Source organism: Prionailurus bengalensis, chromosome F2 (genome assembly GCF_016509475.1).
Source record: "Prionailurus bengalensis isolate Pbe53 chromosome F2, Fcat_Pben_1.1_paternal_pri, whole genome shotgun sequence".
NCBI lineage: Eukaryota > Metazoa > Chordata > Mammalia > Carnivora > Felidae > Prionailurus > Prionailurus bengalensis.
Genome location: NC_057353.1, coordinates 16767975 through 16789729, shown reverse-complemented (window position 1 = coordinate 16789729; position 21755 = coordinate 16767975). Strand labels below are relative to the sequence as shown.

Below are 21755 nucleotides of genomic sequence, written 5' to 3'. Positions count from 1 at the left end.
GTATATTTTTAATAGACTATAATACAATGTCTGGTTTGAATCAAACATACACACATTTTGCCATTAGTGTGTTTTTCATAAGTTAACAATCAGTTATTAGGTATAAAACATTGTGTTTTTTAGAACCAGGCTCAGTGATTTGTTAAAATTATAACCATGTCAGTTTATATTTTTTTTGTGTATCATTTTATATAATTTTCATAGTAGTTGCACTGAGTGTGTCAGTATGCAAATGTGACTTACCACCATCTAATGGTATCAGCATTTACCACTTCCCAGTGAAGTGTCGAACCCTCACTTCTGTTTAGGTCCCTTTCCCTTTTCCCCTTTTAAATATCATCGTCTTGAGTATCAGATAGTGTTATCATTTTTGTCTTAATTACCAAATATAACTTAGAAAACTTGTAAGAAGGGTAATCTATTCTGTTTGCCCATATTTCTGCTCTTTATGTTGTTTCTTCTTCCTTCCTGATGCCACAGGTTTCCTTCTTCTGTCATTTCCTTTCTGTTTGAAGAACCTGCTTTAGCTGTTCTTTAAGGGTAGGTCTTCCAGCAACAATTTTTTGTTGTTGTTGTTTTCTTTCATCTGAGAAGGTCTTTATTTCCCTTTTTATTCCTGAAGGATAGTTTTTCCAGATATAAAATTCATGGTTGACAGTTCTTTTTCTTTCTCAGCTCTTGAAATATGTTCTCCTTCCTTCTTGCCTCCATGGTTTTAGATGAGAAATCTGAGAGATATTCTGCCATTTAAGTTGGTGTCCTCTATAGGTAATATAATTTCCCTCTGCTTTTGGTTTTTCTTTGGCTTTCAGTTTTCAGAAATTTGGCTTCAGTTTGCATTTATTTTATTTAGGATTCACTCACATTTTTGACTATGTGGCTTTATTTACTTTAGTTACCAAATTTGGGATTTTTTAGCCATTATTTCTTGGAATACCCTTTTTAAAAATTTTTTTTAATGTTTATTATTTTTGAGAGAGAGAGCATGAGTTGGGGAGGAGCAAAGAGAGAGAGGGAGACACAAAAACAGAAGCACACTCCAGGCTCTGAGCTGTCAGCACAGAGCCTAACGTGGGGCTTGAACCCACAAACTGTGAGATCATGACCTGATCTGAAGTCGGACACTTAACCGACTGAGCCACCCAGGTGCCCCTTGGAATACTCTTTTAGCTATTCTCTTTATTGTCTCCTAGGACTCCATATATTGGATCTTTTGTTGTTGACCCACAAGTTCTTGAGACTATTTTTTGTTTGTTTTTGTTTCGCTTTATTTTTAGTCTATTTTCTGTTCATATGGGGTAATTTCTATTAATCTAGTCTCAAGTTCACTGATTCTGTCCTGTTATCTCCACTTTGCTACCGAATCTATCCAGTCAGATTTTAAACGTTTGGTTATTGTATTTATTAGTTCTATAATTGCCATTTGGTTCTTTCCTTTAACTTCTAGTTTTTTGCTGAGATTTAAATCTTTTTATTTGTTTAAAGAGCATTTTTAATTGCTTATTGAGGCATATTTAAGGATGGTTGCTTTAAAATCCTTGTCGGATATTTCCAACATCTGATTCATCTAGGTATTGGTGTCAGTTGATTGTCTTTTCTCAAGTTGTGATTTTCTTATTTCTTGGTATGATGGTTTGTATCCTGGATATCTTGGTTATTACATTAGGAGACTTTGAATCTTATTTAGTATTTTATTTTAGTGGGTAGTCACCCTTTTTAGGTTTAGCATGAAAGTCCTGGCCTACTTTTGTAGGCTGTGATTTCAATGAAAATCTAATTTTCAGAGCCTTTGTTGTACTATTTTTGGTCTGATTGGTGTCCTTGTAGTTTTAACAGATCCCTTCTGGTGCTGCCTGAGTGGGTTGAAGAAGCTTCCCCAGGCTGCAAGGATTCCTGGTAAAGACAAAAAGCACTTCCTGGGTTGACCACTTGTGTCAGAATCCTGTCTCCTTCAGAGAAGGTTGTCTTAGGCCCAAGGAGGAAGGAAAGTCCTTGCCATTAATGCCAGTATAGCTCCAGATAGATTCTTCTTGCTGGTTCTGTAGGTTTGCTCAACCCAGAAATTTTGTATCATAACACCCTATTTCCTTCATAGCACTTGCTGTCTGAAATTGTATTTATCTATTATTTTGCTTTTAGTGTCTGTTTCCCATACTAGAAATAGCTCAGTGAAAGCAGAGTTTTTATTTTTATTTTTTAAAAATTTATTGCTGTTTCTCAGAACCCAGACAAAATAAGTTCTCAATAAATATTTGTTGAAGGAAAGAAGAAATCCTAAGAGGTAGAGAAGATAATGACAGCTATAAGGAGGAGGGAGAGCATACTGAAATCTTAAAATATATTGTCCATTTGGACAAGAGGGCTGAGATTTTTTTAAAAAATTGTTTTTATTTTATTTTGTTTTTTTTTTTTTTTGAGTAGGGATTTAAATTTTTATTCTATTTATTTCTTGATTAGCTCAATAAATACTTATTGAGTACCTATTAGGTACCAAGCACTGTGCTGGGGATTTAAAGTTGAGAAAAGAATTCTGTGCTCTGTTGGGCACCACAGACTATGGAGGAAAGACGAACTGAAAAATAAATGACAATGCAGTGTAGGTTATGAAGGAGAAATGCAAGTTGTGGGGCAGCAGGTCTTATCAGGTTCCTGTGGGTGGGGAGGGGTCTCTAGTCTTTCACATCCGCATAGTGGATGGAATACTGGGAACTCTATAATCTTAGAATCCTCACCATCACTAACGCTGTTTGAACACTTTTTAGGTGCCAGGCACCCAGCCATTGTTTTCCAAGTCCTGGCATCTTCTCTCTCTCTCTCCCTCTTTTTTTTTTTTTTTTTCCTTTTTTTAAGTAGGTTTTACACCTGGCATGGAGGTGAACATGGGGCTTGAACTCATGACCCTGAGATCAAGACCTGAGCTGAGATCAAGAGTCACATGCTTAACCGATGTAGCCACCCAGGTGTCCCTTTAAGCCCTGGCTTCTTTAACCCCCACACCAATCTTTTATCAAGGGTTCTCTTATTGTTACTCCCCTATTTTATAAACAAGGAAACTTGTCCCTTGCTCCCTTGTTCAGGGAGGTCACCTAACTGGTAAGGAGTGGAGCCCAGTGGCTGCTTCCAGGGCCCATGCTCTTAAACCCCACCACTCCCCCCCACCCAGGGGGGAGAGCTCATCTCTACCTCTCCTCAGCCTTGTGCACTTAGGTCAGATTCCCCCTGCCTCCTTGGTGTGCTGGTTGCCTGAATTGCCTTTCTGTAGCTTCATTTGTACAGAAAGAGTGACAGGAACAGGTTCTCCTGATCCAGGATGGTTTTGATGGAAAACAAAATGCTGTTCATAGTCAATGCTGGGATCAAGAGGATCCTCTTCTCTAGGAACTGAGCCCTGGATAATGGTCCATCTGAATTGCCTGAGGTTCTTTACCCCTCTAATGTCCATAGGTGTGGAGTTAGTACTGGGTGTTCCCAACCTAATGGGCTATTCATTTCACTGAGGGCTGCTCTCTTCCTTCCTCAGGTTCTTAGATTCATCTTTGAGACAACCATTCCAAAAGAGGGATTTGATGATGTAAAGATTAAGAGGGCAGACTCTGGAGCCACATAGATGGGCACAAAACCTGGCTCTGTCACTTATTGGTGATGTGACCTTCTGTGGCCATGTGATGATTACACAGCTCACCTGCAGGTGATACTCTATGTGGTTCCTGTGGCACAGGTGGAAAGTGAAAGGACCACTTCAATACTAATACAAAAACACCTATAGCCGTTGTTTATTGAGCACTTACCATGTGCCAGGCACTGGGCTAAGTAAGTACTTTCTATCACTGTTTCATTTTATATGCATAGTCATCCTAGGTAGGTGGCAATTTTCAAAGATAACTACCCAGTATTTTCCATCCCACATGCTGTTCTCACAGGGTGGTAGTATCCCTTCTCCCTGAAATTGGGTGGACCTTTGTGATTTGCCTTGACCAATAGAGTACAGCAGAAATGATACTATGTGACATCCAAAACTAGATCATAAAAATGCCATGTACTTACTTTGCTCTCTTGGGTCACTTGTTCTTGAAACCCGACCACTTCATTGTGAGGAAGCCCAGGTCACATGCAAAGGCCCCATGTAGGGTATTCCAGCTGATAGCCCAGATTATATCCCACTAAAACGCCAGCATTAATTGCCAGATTTGTGAATGAGGATGCCTTCAAGGTGTTTCCAGCCCAGTCACTATCTGATTGCAATTGCATAAAAGACTTTGAGTGAGAACTACCTAGCTGAGGAAACTGAGGGTCAGCAAGGTGAAGAAGCCATGGTCACGTGGCCAGTAAGTGGCAGAGCTGGGATAAGAACCCAGGATACTTAAAGTCTTGACTGGAGAAATGATGCAAGGGGATGATTTATGCACAGACGCAGACTTCATCTGTTGTTCCAGAGTGATCCAGCTGGGACCCCAACCTCAGGGGCTATTGACAGATTTATTTCTACACATTTATTGAGTTTCTCTTCTAAACCAGACACTCTGTTATGACCTGTGAATTCAAATTCAAAGTGAATAAACAACGGCTTTTGTCCTCAAGGGGCCTATGATCTAGGTGAAGAGACAGACTGTTGATTTCTTCATTCTTGTGTATTTTCCAACATTGGCAAAGACCAACGGGTGGCTATATAAAACATTGAAAAGATTACCTGGCCCAAGACAGTCTGTTCTACCTCCTCAACTTTGAATTTCTACAAATATATCAAAGTGAAATAGAAGTAGCTGGTTATTTCCATATTTAAACAAAGGTTCTTCTTGCATGACTGCTCTGAAAAGGAGTTCTAAAGACCTTAAGCCTTTTTACTTGAGTGGAAGAAATGGTGTCTAGTATACCAGTAGCCATCAGAAGAAGGAGGTAGGTGGATTCCTTCCTCTCTGCTGTATTTTCACATATATTTGTTGGGTAGCAATCATATGTACTAGGCTAGAGATACAAAAATAAGACAAGATCCTTGCTCTGAGTCTAATGTGGAGGGAGATGTGAAAAGTGTTATAAGACCATAAGATGGTCACTTCAGTGGAGGTAAGGATAGGTGTTGGGGAAAGACAGAGGAAGAAGCTCCTCCATCTGCGGTGGAGTCAGGAAAGGCTTTCCAGGGAAGTTAGGCTTTGAGCTGGCCATAAAGAATGACAACTTGCCAGATATCCAACCAGGAGAAGGGCAGCCTCCTGGAGGCTGGAGGAAGGAGGAGCCTGTGTAAATAGTCAGGGAGGCATGACATGTTTGAATATCTATAAGAAATTTAGTATTGTTGGTTTAAAAAAATGTAAGAGGGCCAAGAGGTGGAAAAATAAGTGGAAAGTGAAGTCTGGGACCCGAATACAAGGTCCACCGTGTAGGTACAAGTATTTGTCTTTTATGGTTTGGTATGCTGGTTCTCTAGCTGCAATTAATCTGGGAGCCTTTTAGAAAAGACGAGTGCCTGGTCTCAGTTACAAAGATTTTTATTTAGTAGGTGTAGGGTGAGGCCTGAACATTAGTATTATTTTCAAACATTTTATTGGAATAAATGATACATGTTTGTCTCCATTGTGCTGTTCTTGTTTCTCCCCATGTATCTTTTCTTTTGTGCATTATTTTTGACCCTGTTTCCCTAACTCTTGATTGGCCATCATGACTCCAATCTAGCATCACTTACTTCAGGAAGCCTTTCCTGATCTTTCCTGGCTGAGTTATGAATCCTTTTTTGTTGTTCCATAGCACCTTGTACATAATTTTCAGTGAGATTGGTGTCCAGTTGACTTAGTTTGGTTTTGGACATAATACCATGACTGAATTATTACATCCAGACTGGCTCCAGTGGAGGAGGCAAAATTGGATGCTAATATCAGAAGGGTGGTGGCTACTAGGCATCAAAATAGCAAATATATTTTTCAGTCTTATATAAACCTGCATTGTTCCTGAAAATACTTAAAATGGTTGTCTTTCTACTGGAGTAGGAGTTCCCTAAGCACAAATACTATGGTACTGACCTTTGTAATTTTTTAAATGTTTATTTATTTTTGAAAGAGAGAGAGAGAGAGAGAGAGAGAGAGAGAGAGAGAGAGAGAGCAAGCACGCAAGCAGGGGAGGGGCAGAGAGAGGGAGACACAGAATCCGAAGCAGGCTCCAGGCTCCAAGTCAGGTTCCTGGCCCAATAAATGTTGAATAAATGGTTCCTGCTCTCAGATTCAAAAATGTAGTTTATTCTGAAGTCTGCTCTGAATACCATTCATCCTTTCTAAAAGTTAGTTTCCACTTTATTCTTTCATGCCCCCAGGACTTCAAGGATGGGGGAAAAATTTGCACAATGGCTTTTGAAATTATCATCAACCAGAAAACATCTCTGAGAATTTTATTAGCTCCTTTCCGTTTGGCCTCCTGAGAAATGCAAGGATCAATGATAGGAGAGAGGCAGGCAGGCCCAACAGCTGGCATCCAAACCCAATAATTCCATGGACAAGTACCCTTTGTCCTGGCCAGAATTCATGTGATGATAAGCAGGAAAGTAGAAGTTCCTGGACTCAGGTTGAGAGGTGCCCAGCACAAATTAAATTGATTGGGTCAGCTGGCACTGTGGAGGTAGAAAATGTTGTTTTACTTCTGCCTTATCTGCTGAACTTTCTCTAAGGGTCTCTTTTAACTTATATTTTAAAATTGGAGGGAGAAAAAAGCTGGCAGGCAAGGAAGTTTACATTTAATTGCTAGTTTGTAAGCAATTTTCCTAAGTCCTAGGTCATTTCAAAGTTGCCGTTTAATGGGTATCGTAGTGTTTCCCTGGAAAAAGCAATGTATTCCATCAAACTCACTCTCCTTCAGGGGCAGATTGGATTTGGTTTTATGAATATAATGAGTTTTCCATAAGGTTTACTTTGCTTTCCACATAGGGTAGTATGATTCATAAAATAAACTTTTTATGCTTTCATTATTCTTTCCAGAATAAACCCTATATCCTACAGCTATAATTCCCATTGTAAATCAGCTAGGTCCTTGTGCATAATACTGTGCATTGGATTGTTATCTTGTGTAGCCACATTAAATGTCACAACATGCATTGGAATAAGAGATGAAAGGGAAGAAGGAAGAGGAATAGGAGGAGAGAATAGATGGCAGAGTAGCACCTGGGGGACTGAATCTCCCCCTGCTCCACAAAGACAATGTCTCCAACACCCAGATATCCACTGGAGCTCTGGCAAGGAAGATGGAACAGATGGTTGAACTTTTTTATTGAACTCACCATCTCCAGAGACGTTTCCTCCGAGTGATCAAAGCACTCTTTCCAGTGCTGAAGAATGAAGGGTTTACCTCAGAGCTACTGTCTCCTTTCCTCCTCTGTCCCTCATTGGCCAAAATTTATCTGGGCAGATTGGATTGCTGGACCGCTTATTTAATTTGATAGAAATTATGAGTGCTTTAGTGGCCTACCTATCATTCATTCTTCATGTGCCCTCTCACCCCCATGGTAGCAGCACCTTTATTTTCCCTTGGAGTAAGGGAGGGAGGCAGGTAACCAAGAAAACTGCTTACCTGCATTTCTCCCATCTGAGACCTCACAGCTGGCTTACAGGAAAGAGTCCAAATTCTTTGGCATGGGTTACAAATAGGCAGCATAATAAAAGGATATTTTGGGAATAATAATTTGGCAGCCAAAACCAGAGACAGGGAGTAAATTAGTACTCAATTAGAACAGTTTGGCAGGATATGGGCCTCAACCAGGAAGATGTTGTGCCAGAACTATTATTTATTATTTAGAGAGAATTTGGCCAAAGAATATACATACACTGAGAGCCCGTTAGGAACCAGGCCCTATGCTAAGTGCTTTACATATATTATCTCATTTATGACAAAAGTAATTCCCTCTTTAAGAGCACCCACACTTTTTTGCTGTGGCACCTTTTACAACTGGTAACTGTATATTTATTTGTGTGCTTAGTTTTAATGTCTCGCTCACTCACTAAGTTTCTTTTTTCTTTTTTTTAATATAATTCATTGTCAAATTGGCTTGTATACAGCACCCGGTGCTCATCCCAACAAGTGCCCTCCTCAATGCCCATCACGCACTTTCCCCTCTCCTCCACCCCCCATTAATCTTCAGTTTGTTCTCTGTATTTAAGAGTCTCTTATGGTTTGCTCCCTCCCTCTCTGTAACTATTTTTTTCCCCCTTCCCTTCCCCCATGGTCTTCTGTTAAGTTTCTCAGGATCCACATATGAGTGAAAACATATGGTATCTGTCTTTCTCTGACTGACTTATTTCACTTAGCATAATACCCTCCAGTTCCATCCACGTTGCTGCAAATGGAATGATTTTATTCTTTCTCATTGCCAAGTAGTATTCCATTGTATATATAAACCACATGTCCTTTATCCATTCATCAGTTGATGGACATTGAGGCTCTTTCCATAAAAGCACTGCTATAAACATTGGGGTACATGTGCCTCTATGTGTCAGCACTCCTGTATCCCTTGGATAAATTCCTAGCAGTGCTATTGCTGGGTCGTAGGGTAGTTCTATTTTTAATTTTTTGAGGAACTTCCACACTGTTTTCCAGAGCGGCTGCACCAGTTTGCCTTCCCACCAACAGTGCAAGAGGGTTCCCATTTCTCCACATCCTCTCCAGCATCTATAGTTTCCTGATTTGTTCATTTTAGCCACTCTGACTGGTGTGATGTGGTATCTCAATGTGGCTTTGGTTTGTATTTCCTTGATGATGAGTAATGTTGAGCATTATTTCATGTGTCTGTTGGCCATCTGGAAGTCTTCTTTAGAAGAGTGTCTATTCATGTCTTCTGCCCATTTCTTCACTGGATTATTTGTTTTTTGGGTGTGGAATTTGGTGAGTTCTTTATAGATTTTGGATACTAACCCTTTATCCGATATGTCATTTGCAAATATCTTTTCCTGTTCTGTCGGTTGACTTTTAGTTTTGTTGATTGTTTCCTTTGCCGTGCAAATGCTTTTTATCTTGATGAGGTTCCAGTAGTTCATTTTTGCTTTTATTTCCCTTGCCTTCAGACAAATGTCGAGTAAGAAGTTGCTGCGGCTGAGGTCAAAGAGGTTGTTGTTGTTTTCTCTCCTAGGGATTTGATGGTTTCCTGTCTCACATTTAGGTCTTTCATCCATTTTGAGTTTATTTTTGTGTATGAAAGTGGTCCAATTTTATTCTTCTGCATGTTGCTGTCTAGTTCTCCACCATTTGCCAAAGAGACTTTTTTCCATTTGTCCTGCTTTGTCAAAGAGTAGTTGGCCATACATTTGTGGGTCCAGTCCCGGGTTCCCTATTCTATTCCATTGATCTATGTGTCTATTTTTGTGCCAATACTATACTATCTTGATTATTACAGCTTTGTAGTAGAGGCTAAGTCTGGGATTGTGATGCCTCCCGCTTTGGTTTTCTTCTTCAGTATTACTTTGATTATTTGGGGTCTTTTGTGGTTCCATACAACCTTTAAGATAATTTGTTCTAGCTTTGAGAAGAATGCTGGTGAAATTTTGATTGGGATTGCATTGAATGTTTTAGATTGCTTTGGGTAGTACTGACATTTTAACAATATTTAGTCTTCCAATCCATGAGCATGGAATATTTTTCTATTTTTTTGTGTTCTTCTTCAATTCCTTCATATTCCTTCTTCGATTTCCTTCATAAGCTTTCTATAGTTTTCAGCATACAGATCTTTTATATCTTTGGTTAGGTTTATTCCTAGGTATTTTATGGCTCTTGGTGCAATTGTAAATGGGATCAGTTTATTTCTCTTTCTGTTGCTTCATTATTTCCACCCACTAAGGTTCTATTTATGTGCCTGTCACATAGTAGATGCTTGAAAATGACTATGTCTTAGTTACCACTCTTGTGCAACCTAGATTCATGAGAAGAAACTTCATGGAATTCTAGGAAAACTGAATAAGGACACAGAATGGGGCTAAGCCAGGCAGCTCTGGGAACCTCACCAACTTGATCACTAGAGAATTTGGCCATTAACTTGACAGCTCCTAATGCTTCCACACTAGCGCTTTCAGTTTAAATTCTTGAGAGAGAGATTCTGACTGGCCCAACCTAGGTCAGGTGTCCACTCATGATTCAATCAGCTCTGATAAAAAAGGTGAAGTAACATAGTAGGTGCGTGTTGGCAAGATTCTGCCTCTGTGTGTGTGTGTGTGTGTGTGTGTGTGTGTGTAGGCAGTTCTCAGAAGAAGAGGGTTACCGGGGCTGTGAAGGTAACCTAAATGGTGTTTACTATGATACAGTACTGGAAGGAAGAATGTGACAACAATCTATAGAGATGTTTTTGAAAAGAAATGCATTGCAGCACTGTGTCTGGATTCCAGGGTTCCATTCCTAGACCCAGTACTTCCTATGTGATCCTGGGAAAATTACTTATCTCTCAGTTCTTCATGTCCTTATCCACAAAGTGAGGATCATGACAGTATTAGCTACTTGGGCTTGTTACAAGTTTTAAAAGAAATAATGCATGTAAACCATTTAACAGTGCCTAGCACTGTGAGCACTCAGCAGATGTTAGCGAGCATCATTCTTGCAACGGAAGATTAGGAATATCTTTTTTCCTCTTAATGAAATAAAGAATCCCATCAGGACTCTTCTAGGGTAGTTGACTTCTGGGACAGAGTAGGGCTTAGTGTGCTGAAGAATTTCAAATTTGGAGAGAGAGGATTTCAACAAGTCCCAAATGTTCATAAGATCATTTGCTCTTCAATTTTAACTGTTTATTAAAACTGCAGAGCAGATTTAACATCAGTCTCCACAAAAGCCCTTAAAAAAAATCAGTTTTCTTACTTGCTGGATGCACTGGCAGCAGAAGACAGAGATTGCAGTTCAAAAGCATGGCTCTTCACCCAGACCCAAAATTGAAGGCCAGGACCCATAGACCTGTGCTAATAGGGAAGTGATTGAGTTAACCATTTTGGCTGTTCGAGGCTCCTGACCTAATCACCTACCAATGCTTTTTTTTGTTTAATGTTTATTCATTTTTGAGAGACACAGGGGGCGGGGAGGGGCAGAGAGACAGGGAGACACTAAACCCGAAGCAGCCTCCAGACTCTGAGCTGCCAGCACAGAGCCCCCAGCACAGAGCCCTACGCAGGGCTCAGTCTCACAAACTGTGAAATCATGACCTGAGCCACCCAGGCGCCCCTCACCTACTAATGCTTTATGTACAAGGTGAAAAATCTCGTAATCTTGTAGCTGTTATAGCAGGCGAAACAGGCAATTGGATATGCTTATGGATCTATTTGAATTAAAGATCATTGCTTTTATTTTTTCACATTTAGCAACATATTATAACCTGAAACACATATTACAAATGTCAACCTGCACTTCTCAAAGCCTAATGAATTACTTTATGAAGGTCACAAGGGGCAGTGAGAAACAGCTTGGATAAGGGCCCTTCAGAAACTTTGTGGAGTGACTGTACTATCAAATGTGTGGTTTTCTTTCAATTTAATCATGTCCTGCTTTTTGTTCCCTAAGGTCTGAGTTCTTGTTTTACATGCTGAGGGATTTATTGATAACAACCTGCATTTTAGGTCGATTTACATAAGGGAGATTAAAATTATGATAATTCCTTTGCAATTCTGATTGTTGTTTTTTTTTTTTGTTGTTGTTGTTTTTTTGTTGTTTTTTTAAAGTAGGCTTCATGCCTAGTGCAGAGCCCAGTGCAGGGCTTGAACTGACAACCCTGAGATCAAGACCTGATCTGAAATCAAGAGTCACAAGCTTAACCCACTGACACCCAGGTGCCCCCGATTGCCTTTTGATTATATTATTTTCTTTGGTTGTCAGGTCATTTATCATTTAAATGCAGGTCAACGCAGGTTGAGCATTAAGGTGAAGGATTCTCCTTTAAAAAAAACATTTCACTCGAGGGGCCCCTGGGTGGCTCAGTCAGTTACACATCCCATTTCAGCTCACATCATGATCTCTTAGTTCCTGGGTTCAAGCCCTGTGTCGGGCTGTGTGCTGACAGCTCAGAGCCTGGAGCCTGCTTCTGGCTCTGTGTCTCCCTGTATCTCTGCCAGTCCCCTGCTCATGCTCTGTCTCTCTCTAAAAAATAAACATTAAAAAAAACCCTAAAAAAAAAACAAAATAAAAACATTTCATTCCAAGTTTCAGTGTTAGTACTGGAAAGCAATTTAGAGATTGCTGGCCCACACCCTATGTACTGAAGATGAGAAAACTAGACACCTGAGAAGTTACATGATTAATTCAAGGTCACTCATCTGTGTAGGGCAAGTGATGGACTCTGGATTAATAGATGAAAGGTGAATCCGCTGAATGTCATGATCAAAAAAGAAGTTATACATCCTATAGAAAAGTTGGTTACTGTGACGATTATTTTGTTTTGCACTTTGTGGCTTTGATGTTGCGTAGACAATTCAACTTTTTGTGTTTGTTCTCCAAGGTGCTTAGAGATCTCACGACTACACTTCTATGTAGAAGGTTCTAGGTACTTCTACCAGATACAATTTTATGCATTAACTTTTGTGGCTCAGATATGGCTTTGTCTAACTTCATGATTCCCATCTGCTAGTTTAAACCAAAAAACTCAGTATTAGTTATTGGATTGACCAATATAATCTCATTTGGTTACTTCCATTTCATGGATGGGTGTAAATACATTGTATTCATTACATCTTTTGCCTATTTAATTGTGAGATAAATAAAGCCCTCCAACTCAAATATAATATTAAGAAAAAGCAAATGAATTGATGTATGCTCTTATTAAAGTGGTAATCATTGGGAAAAGCTAAAAAGCCTCTTTGCAGATAGGTCTTGCTTGCCTTCCTTTGCCCATTTCATATAGAAATCTTACTTGGGGAGCATTCTGACCCTTCTAAAAAACATTAAAATTTTCTTTTTATTAAAAAGTATACCATATATGCAGAACAATGTATATAAACCTATGTGCATAGTTCAAATAATTGTAGTAGTTTTGCCTTTTTAAAAATGTGTTTAAAAGATTTTTTTAATGTTATGGGGTGCCTGGGTGGCTCAGTCGGTTAAGTGTCTGCCTTTGGCTCAGGTCATGATCTTGTGGCTCATGAGTTCAAGCCCCATGTCAGGCTCTGTACTGACAGCTCAGAGCCTGGAGCCTGCTTCGGATTCTGTGTGTGTGTCTCTCTCTACCCCTCCCTGCCCCTCACTTTCTTTCTCTCTCTCAAAAATAAATAAACATTAAAAAAATTAAAAAAAATTTTTTTAATGTTTATTTATTTTTGAGAGACAGCGCCGTGTGTGCGTGTAAGTGGGGTAGGGGCAGAGAGAGAGACACAGAATCTGACACAGGCTCCAGGCTCCAAGCTGTCAGCACAGAGCCTGACACCAGGCCCCAACTCAGTACTGTGAGATCATGACCTGAGCTGAAGTCAGACACTTAACTGACTGAACCACACAGGCACCCCCAAAAATGTTTTTTTTCTTAATTTATTTTGAGAGAGAGAGAGAAAGAGAATGCACACATGCAAGCGAACACACATGGGGAGAGGGAGAGAGAAAGAAACCCGAGGAGGCTCCATGCTCTCAGCGAAAAGCTCAGTGTGGGGCTCCTTCTCACTAACCATGAGATCATGAGCTGAGCCGAAAGAGGTAGACACTTAACCGACTGAAGCCACCCAGGTGCCCCATTTGGCTTTTCTTTATAGGACCACACCTGTTTGTATTCTTCAACAAAAAATGAAGTATTAAAAACTCTATGTTTTATAAAATGGGATCATGCAGTGAGTATTCTTTCATCCTACACTACATTTGCATGTTATCTTTCATTCTACACTAGTGACAGTCATTTGTATTGTTGCATACAATTGTAGTTTTAAAAAAATGCTGTATGGTATTGCAGTTATGTAACTGTTCTACAATATATTTACGCATTCTACTAAGGATAGGTATTTAGGTTGCTTTCAGTTTGTGTCTATTATGAATGATGTATTACAAATAAATCTGTGTATATCTTCTGCTGAACACTTAACAAGGATTCCTTTTATTTTTTATTTTTAATTTATTAAAAATTTAATGTTTATTTATCTTTAAGAGGAGAGAGAGAGCGAGCAGGGGAGGGACAGAGAGAGAGGGAGACACAGAATCCAAAGCAGGCCCCAGCTTCTGAGCTGTCGGCACAGACAGAGCCCAATGCGGGGCTCGAACCCACGAACTATGAGATCATGACCTGAATCAAACTCAGATGCCCAACTGACTGAGCCACCCAGGTGCCTTTACACGATTTCTATAATGTTTACATCTAGGAGGGAATTGCTGGGTTATAGTGCATGCTCATAATTCAATTGATTTATAATAGTTATTATAAATGCTCTTTTCCAAAGTACAGTTTATCTTATTTGCAGAGTCTGCATTTATGATTTCTCCTACTTGACAGAATTCATCTGTAACTCCAAAGTCTATACTCATGCTGTTTTCATGGTGAATTACAGACAGGTGCAGGGTGGTAAAATATTTTGAGTTGCCAGTGTGCACACTCCCAGCTGAGGCTAAATAAGGTGACACTGCCTTCTTGTTTCAGCCCTCTTACTATAAACAAGTATCCTTTATATGTCTGTTAGTGCCAAGTTTTTCATATTTTTGTGCTTTTCATTGATTTCACCATTTAAAATGGCCCCCAAGTGTATGCAGTGCTGAAGTACTGTCTAGTATTCCTAAGCACAAGAAAGCTATAATATGCCTTACAGAGAAAATATGTATTTTAGATGTTTCCTTTAGGCATTAGTTATAGTGCTATTAGCCATGAATTCAATGTTGGTGAATCAACAATATATATTAAATAAGGTGTCTTTGAACAGAAACACACATAAAACAAGTTTATGTATTGATTGATTGGCAAAAACATTGTGACTAGAGACTTGCAGGGAACTATTCCTTTCCTTCCCCAGGAGCAGTGGGTTCACCATTTGTTAATTCAGTGTTTGTGGCAACTTTATAGAACATAACTACTCCCGATAATGAGAATCAACTGTAGCTGGATATATTTGCACTTCTACCAGCAATGGATGAGAGTTCCCAGAGAGCCACATTCTTTTATTTTTTCCAATGGGCCACATTCTTGAAAACATTTCTTAATGTCAGATTTTTAAAAATTTTTCCCATCTTGTACATGTGCAATAATATTCCATATATATGTCCTTTTAAGTTTATTTATTAATTTTGAGAGAGAGCATGAACAGGGGAGAGGGGCAGAGGGAGGGAGGGAGGGAGGGAGGGAGGGAGAGAGATAGAGAGAGAGAGAGAAAATCCCAAGTAGGGATTCTCTCAGCAGGAATGTCAGTGGGAGCCTGACATGTGGCTCAATTTCAAAAACTGTGAGCTATGTCCTGAGCTGATATCAAGAGTCAGACCCTCAACCAACTGAGGCACCCAGGGGCCCCTCCATATATATATGTTTTGTGATAATTTTTCCCAATCTGTGACATGCCTGTTCATTCTTACTAATGGTAGCAGTTATTCCCTTATGAGGCTGCCATAAAACAGAAAATAGAGGGTATAGAAATCAGAGACTATGCATGATTCACTTCCTGTAGGTTTCTGTACTCCTTCAAAATAAAGATTCTTATACGTCACAAATTCACTTTATAGACAGTAAATTCAGATTACATATTAGAGTTATACTGATCCACAGCCTCAGTGTTTTTTGTTGTTTTTTAATGAGCTAGTCAGGGGCCAGGCACAGATCTCTAGTGAAATTAACAGTGAGCATTTTCCATTTTTGGATTCGTGGGTTTGATCTCTTTATTCATGGATCTTGTCAGTAGCACCTGTGCTTTAATTTATTTCTATGACCAACCAGGTAGTAACTGAAATCCTGCTGTTCTACCTATGCTAGGTGACATGGGGTAGGCAAAAGACGTATAGGATTTGGCTTTTGCCTGCTGTAATCTGATAGCTCACTTGAGCAGACAGGACCTGTGTGACTGCAACATACCATAGAATATCAAAGTGCATAGTACAGACATTTAGAAGAGAATTTAGATTTAAACATGTGTCAACCATTGATACACAACAAGTGCACAATAAGTAAAAAGGGAGATTCTTATTCCTTATTTGGAGATCGCATTATCCACCTTTTTTCAGCTTTTATCTGAAAGTACTATTTATGTATTTGTTTGCTTTCTTACATTTTTGTCTGTCTACCCATATGAATGTAAATTTCATGAGCTGCTCAGGTTTGCTATGAGGAGAACACCTTGTAAACAAATAGTTAACACGTTTGTGGGATAAACGATATATGAAAGGGGTATTCTTTGTGCTATTGAAACATGGGCAAGCCTGTGGCCTGGCCTCAGAGTACAGAAAGAACTTTCTAGATGAGCTAACGTTTGCCCTGTGCAGGAAAACCTCAAGCATACATTTACTGAAGTGGGTAGATGGATCAAAAGGAGTGCATATTTAACATTTTGTTAGATATTGCTAACTTGCTACATTGTGTTTTGAAGAAAGAGTAGGAGTTTATCTGGCAGAGAAAGGTACAAGAAGGATGCTATTCTAGGTGAAGGGAACAGCAGGGGCGAAGACATGGCGTGTACAAACAATTGTGCAGTTTGGTGGGATGTGTGGTGGGGAATGGCCAGACACAGGACTGTAAAAGAATTTAGGGCCAAGTTAAGACTTGGGTGCGCTAAAGGCAGTAGGGGCAGATCTCTCAGTGGAAGTAATTTACATCAAACTTTAAAATGTGAATAGGATGTGAGGTAAAGATGAGCAGGGACATGGATTCATTTCTGTGGATTGTATCTTACCTCCCCCCCCCCCCCCCTTATTTCCTGGATGCCTGCCTTACCTTCCCACCATTTATTGAGTACCTGTTACATGCCAGTCACTATTCTAGGCACTGAAGAGAACGAGGCAAAGTTCTGCTTTCATGGAACTTGCATTCTAGCGGAAGAGATACAGAATGAACAGGTGAAAGAAGGAGAGGAAGGAAAGAAGGAAATCCAGATGATGCCATGGAGGAAATTGTGAAGTGAAGTTCGAGTGCAGGGTGAGAGGAGGGGAGGGTGGCTCAGACGGCCTGGAGGGCAGATGTGGCACTTACCTCCTGCCACAGCCCTGCCCTGCCCCAGATGGTTGCAGCCTCACTGATCGGCCAGGATATGATTTCTCTCCTCTCTGAACTCACCTTCTGATCTCATGATACCATCTCTTGCTGCCTTCTACTTTTCATTTTTCATCTCCTGTTCCTTGTAAACTCCTTGAGGACAGGCTGAGCTTTTCCATGTTTGATCCCACACTAGAGCACAGTGCCTTGAAGCACAGAACTCTAATTTTAAAACCATTGCCGAGAAACTTAGCAAATTACATTTGTGTTTTTTTTTCTCTTCTCTTGATTTTCAGGTCATTGCATGAAACATGGTCACTGTTGCATCCTTTTGCTCCAGCTGAGTCGTGCCCACCTGCGTCTTCAATCTTTGCGTTGACAGCTACATTGTTCCACTCTCCACAAGACGAAGGACCTCTCATATTGTGCTCCTTACCTCATAATGAGAATTAGCAGCAGGCCTGGATGGATTCGTAAGCAATGTGAGCCTGCTCTCCTGCAAATGTCTTTAATAATAGATGATGAGAAAGGCAGAAGGTGCGATATATTCATTTCTTTATTATAGAATGTCCCTGTGGGTTTTCAGTGCCTAAACTTAAACTAAAAAAGAAAGAAAGCTATAATTTTGGGCACTTTGTTTGCAAGGAAACACTTTCAGTGTGGAGTGCAATAATGGCTCTTTTGGTTTCAGATGGATTTCCAGAGTTTATGGAGGCAACTTGTTTCTTGGTTTAATTGGAGATATTTTTAATAAGGGTGATGTGAGATTATTTGTGACCAGTTGATTTAAGCAGGAAATGGATTATTATTAGAAACACGGGTTAGATCCATCTTGAAACCTTCAGAAAATTATAACTCTAGGCCTTTGTAGGAGAAGTTATTTTTTTTTTCTAATATGGCAGTAAAGATGTGGTGGTACCAGCTTTTAGAAACGTGGGGTGTTAGAACTGGAAAAAGCATTACTGATCCAGCCTCTTCATCCAGTAGATGTGAAAATGAGGTCCAGAGCCATAAAAGGACTTACTGAGGATCACTTGTCCCAGGCAGTGATTGAGGCATGCTGACAACTTAGGTCTTTTAACTTGTGCACATTTCCCTCCATCTTTGATATGTGATAAGTAAAAGAGCTTGGTGGACTGTAAGATGTTATACATATGTGAACTGCTATCATCCCATCATCTCAGTGTGCTGCCTCTTATCCTCATTTGACCACTGTGGGCCTTAGCTTACTTGTGTATAAAATAGGTGACCTTAGTTGATATCCCACTTCTCTTCTATGCCTAGAATTCCATTCTTTCATGACTCTTTTTTAAGAAAATAGAGATTGTGATTGGGAGAACCTTGGAATTCACCAAGAACCTCTAGACTTTTGCCTCCATTGACTCTTCTTCTGCAGTCTCACCTCTTGCCACATCATGCCTATCTCATTCCCTGACCTACTGGCTGAACTAAAAGTACAGCTCCCCAGGTGTCCCAGGTTTTCTCATTATCTCAGACCATCTGCACATGATGTGCCCTCTGCTGTCTCTGCCCTGCTGACTCCTGTTTGTTCTTTAAGGCTCGGTTTGAGCATCAGCTTCTCAGGAAGCCTTTCCTGATGTCCTCTTATAAGCTTCTCCAGAACCCAGTGCTTCCTGTAGTAACTGTCTACTTAGATCTCTCATTCTCTCTCTTTCCAACCTGTGAACTCTTTGGTCTGAATACCAGTGTCTGCACTGTGTCTGGAATATAGGAGAGGCTCAATAATTGTTTGTTTTTAATAATATGTAGATAGATTGCTGATTGGTTTTCTCCAGGAGATGACGAGCAGTTCCACACTAATGCCCATGTCTTGTTTTTCAGCAGAGTTTGATTTCTGGGTACTGGATGGTGGGCACAGCCCATCTATGTCTTGGATGGAATAATGAGGGTATTACGATTCTTTTTCATGAGCCACCTCTGAACATTGCCCCTGTGAAGTCCTTTGGTGCCATTTATTGGTGGAAGAAGCTCAAGGTGAATGAATTCTGAACCTTCATCACTGAGGATAGCATGAAGCTAGTCACTTGCCATCTGGCATGGCCTAAGCCCATGTTTCATGGAGGGGGCTCCGGAAAGATATGTTACAGACCCAAAAAATGAATGGCTCCTTGTGAGTTTACAAGATCTAGTGTACATTAGCAGTCTCTTTAGAATTCTGAGGAGATAGGCGTAAGGCTTCTCTCTGCAGCTGGAGGATGGGGAAAGGTCAGCCATTCCCCAAAATTCTGAGATTTCTCCGTCTGAGTTTGCTGAGTTGCTTCTAAAGTATGTTAACTCAGGCTGCTGCTAATTGCTGCTAGTTACTGGTAAATTGCTGGCAGTAGCAAGTGGCTGTCCTGGAAGAAGCAAAGGCATATCTTAAGATAGCAGGAGTGGGGATAGAACACTGTAAATGGCACTAAGGCGCCAGAAGACCCAGAAGCCTAGTCCTAGGCGGCCCAACAGGCCCATTAGCAGGGAAGCCCAGAAGGAAAAGCCCAAGGCCACTGAGATTATGGGAATGGTGTGATTCTGGGAGGAACGGGGATTCTGGTGTGTTAATTTTCACACAATGAATGAAAGCTGGACACTAAGCTTGAGGAAAGTTGTTTCTCAACACCTTAGTGTGTCTGAATTCTGAAGGAATCTAGAATAAAATAAGATAAATAATACCAGATGGAAATACGGAAATTCAAGATTGTGAAAATTAATGGAGGATATGTACACAACATGCAATATAAAAGTAATTCCAGACTGTTGAAATTACTTAATTGTTGGCTTTCTCCTCCTCTCTCCAGCATAGTTGTGAGGGAAGCTTTTCCCCTTCATCTCTTCTTTTCTAGGCTGGGGTGGGGATGTGGATGTGGGCAGTCCTTTCTATTAACAGAGGGAGAGAGAGAGAGAGAGAGAGAGAGAGAAGACAAATGAACATTGCTAACCCAGAATTCAAGGAGTGAGGCACTTCTACCCTATCTGTACCCTATCTAAATGTGTTAAATTACCCTGATCATTTTTCTCTTCTTTCTCTCTGTGTGTTATAAATGGATTTTTAACAAACCATTCCACGACTTCCTCATAGTATTTTTGGCATTTTTGGTAGCCTGAAATGGCATCAAGATAATTTTCTATAGGACACTGGTAGATATTGGCTATCAGAACCTCAGTGGGACCCTTGACAATTGTGCATGAGATCCTTGTGGGCAGAGATAAGCTGGGAGGTACTATAAACAAAGAGACTTCTGTTTGCTGTTGGAGCAGTAATCTGTGACTGGTGCTCCAGGTAGGAGGTTTCTGGTCATGCTCCATCTCTATGGTCTGTTCTGGTGATTAGGTGAAGACATACAAGATAAGCTAATCAAATTTAAAGATGTGGTAAATATTGAAAGGTTTTCATGTTGGAGAGAGATTTCATCTGTTCTGATTCTGAGTTGAGTTGTGGGAAATCAATTCCATTTGGGGCCCAATGATGGGATGTAATGGGGAGGGGCAGTGTGGGGACTGGTCATGGAATAGAATAAGGTGCTGTCGAGTCCACAGAACTCTGAGTGAGGTGAAGTGGGGAAGAATGAGAACAAGGCTCAGTCCTAAAAGGTGTGTATGGCAGAAGGGAGGTAAGAAAACAAGTCCCAGATGAGGAGTTCCACAGAGCAGGTGAACAAAACCCAAGGTACCCTAGTAGAGAGGATCAGTGATTTCCCTGGAGAATATGAAGGAAACTGCTAACCCCCAGCATACTGGGAACCAGATCTTTCTAGTATTTAGGGTCTTCTATGCCTGTGATAAGTCAGCCTGGCTCACTACATACTATTCATAGATATAGGGAGTATGGATACCCCAAACCTGTTCCAGCAATCACTAGAGATTCTGCCCTCATACTCTTCCTAATCAGTTCCCATCCTGATTCCTTCAAACGCTGAATCACTGTGATGTGAACCTTTGGGCTGAGATTTTGAAACTTGGCTTTTTTAAAGAAGTGTTTTTCAAAGTTGTTTGACCTTGACCCTCAGTAATATATATTTTCACATCACAATCCAACATACATACATTAACATATACATATATATGAAACCAAACCAAGAGTTTCATGAAACTAACCCTTATCACATTAGATGAACTCTAATGTAGTTGATTCCATTTCACTTAAAAAACTGCTAATCACAGCACAGTAAATTGATGTGCATCCCACTAATAGGTTGTGACCCATAGTTGGGAAAAAAATAGTGTTAAAAGATTCAGGCTTGACTTTTGCTTTTTTTGCTGTGAGGCTACTGTGCGGCCTTGGGTAGCAACCTCTGACCTTTATCTCATGGAACCCAATCCCTGACACCAACCAAATGCCTAAATTTCTTCCTCACAGATGACCACAGATGAATGGGAACTTGCTAGGGAACCCAAACACTTATGACCCAAATAATTTGCGTGTATTTCTTCATGTGATTCTCTTAATCATCTATCCATTTGAATATTTTTTATTTTTCAAATTGTTTTCATTTATTTATTTATTTTTAATATTAAATTTATTGTCACATTGGTTTCCATACACCACCCAGTGCTCATCCCAACAGGTGCCCTCCTCAATGCCCATCACCCACCCTTCCCTACCTCCCACCCCCCATCAACCCTCAGTTTATTCTCAGTTTTTAAGAGTCTCTTATGGTTTGGCTCTCTCCCTCTCTAACTTTTT

The 21755-nt window shown here is 40.2% G+C and overlaps 1 protein-coding gene across 2 annotated transcripts in view; it reads left to right on the top strand.

Annotated features, from left to right (window-relative positions):
- Positions 1-21755, top strand: part of CRH (corticotropin releasing hormone) — a 189482-nt gene that overhangs the window by 44688 nt on the left and 123039 nt on the right. Inside the window, exon 2 of one of the 2 annotated variants that reach the window (XM_043602207.1) lies at positions 17368-17553. The gene's annotated coding sequence lies outside the window, so the exon portion shown is untranslated. Of the gene's footprint in view, positions 1-17367; positions 17609-21755 lie in introns of both variants that reach the window. The other variant, XM_043602206.1, reaches the window with a different exon arrangement.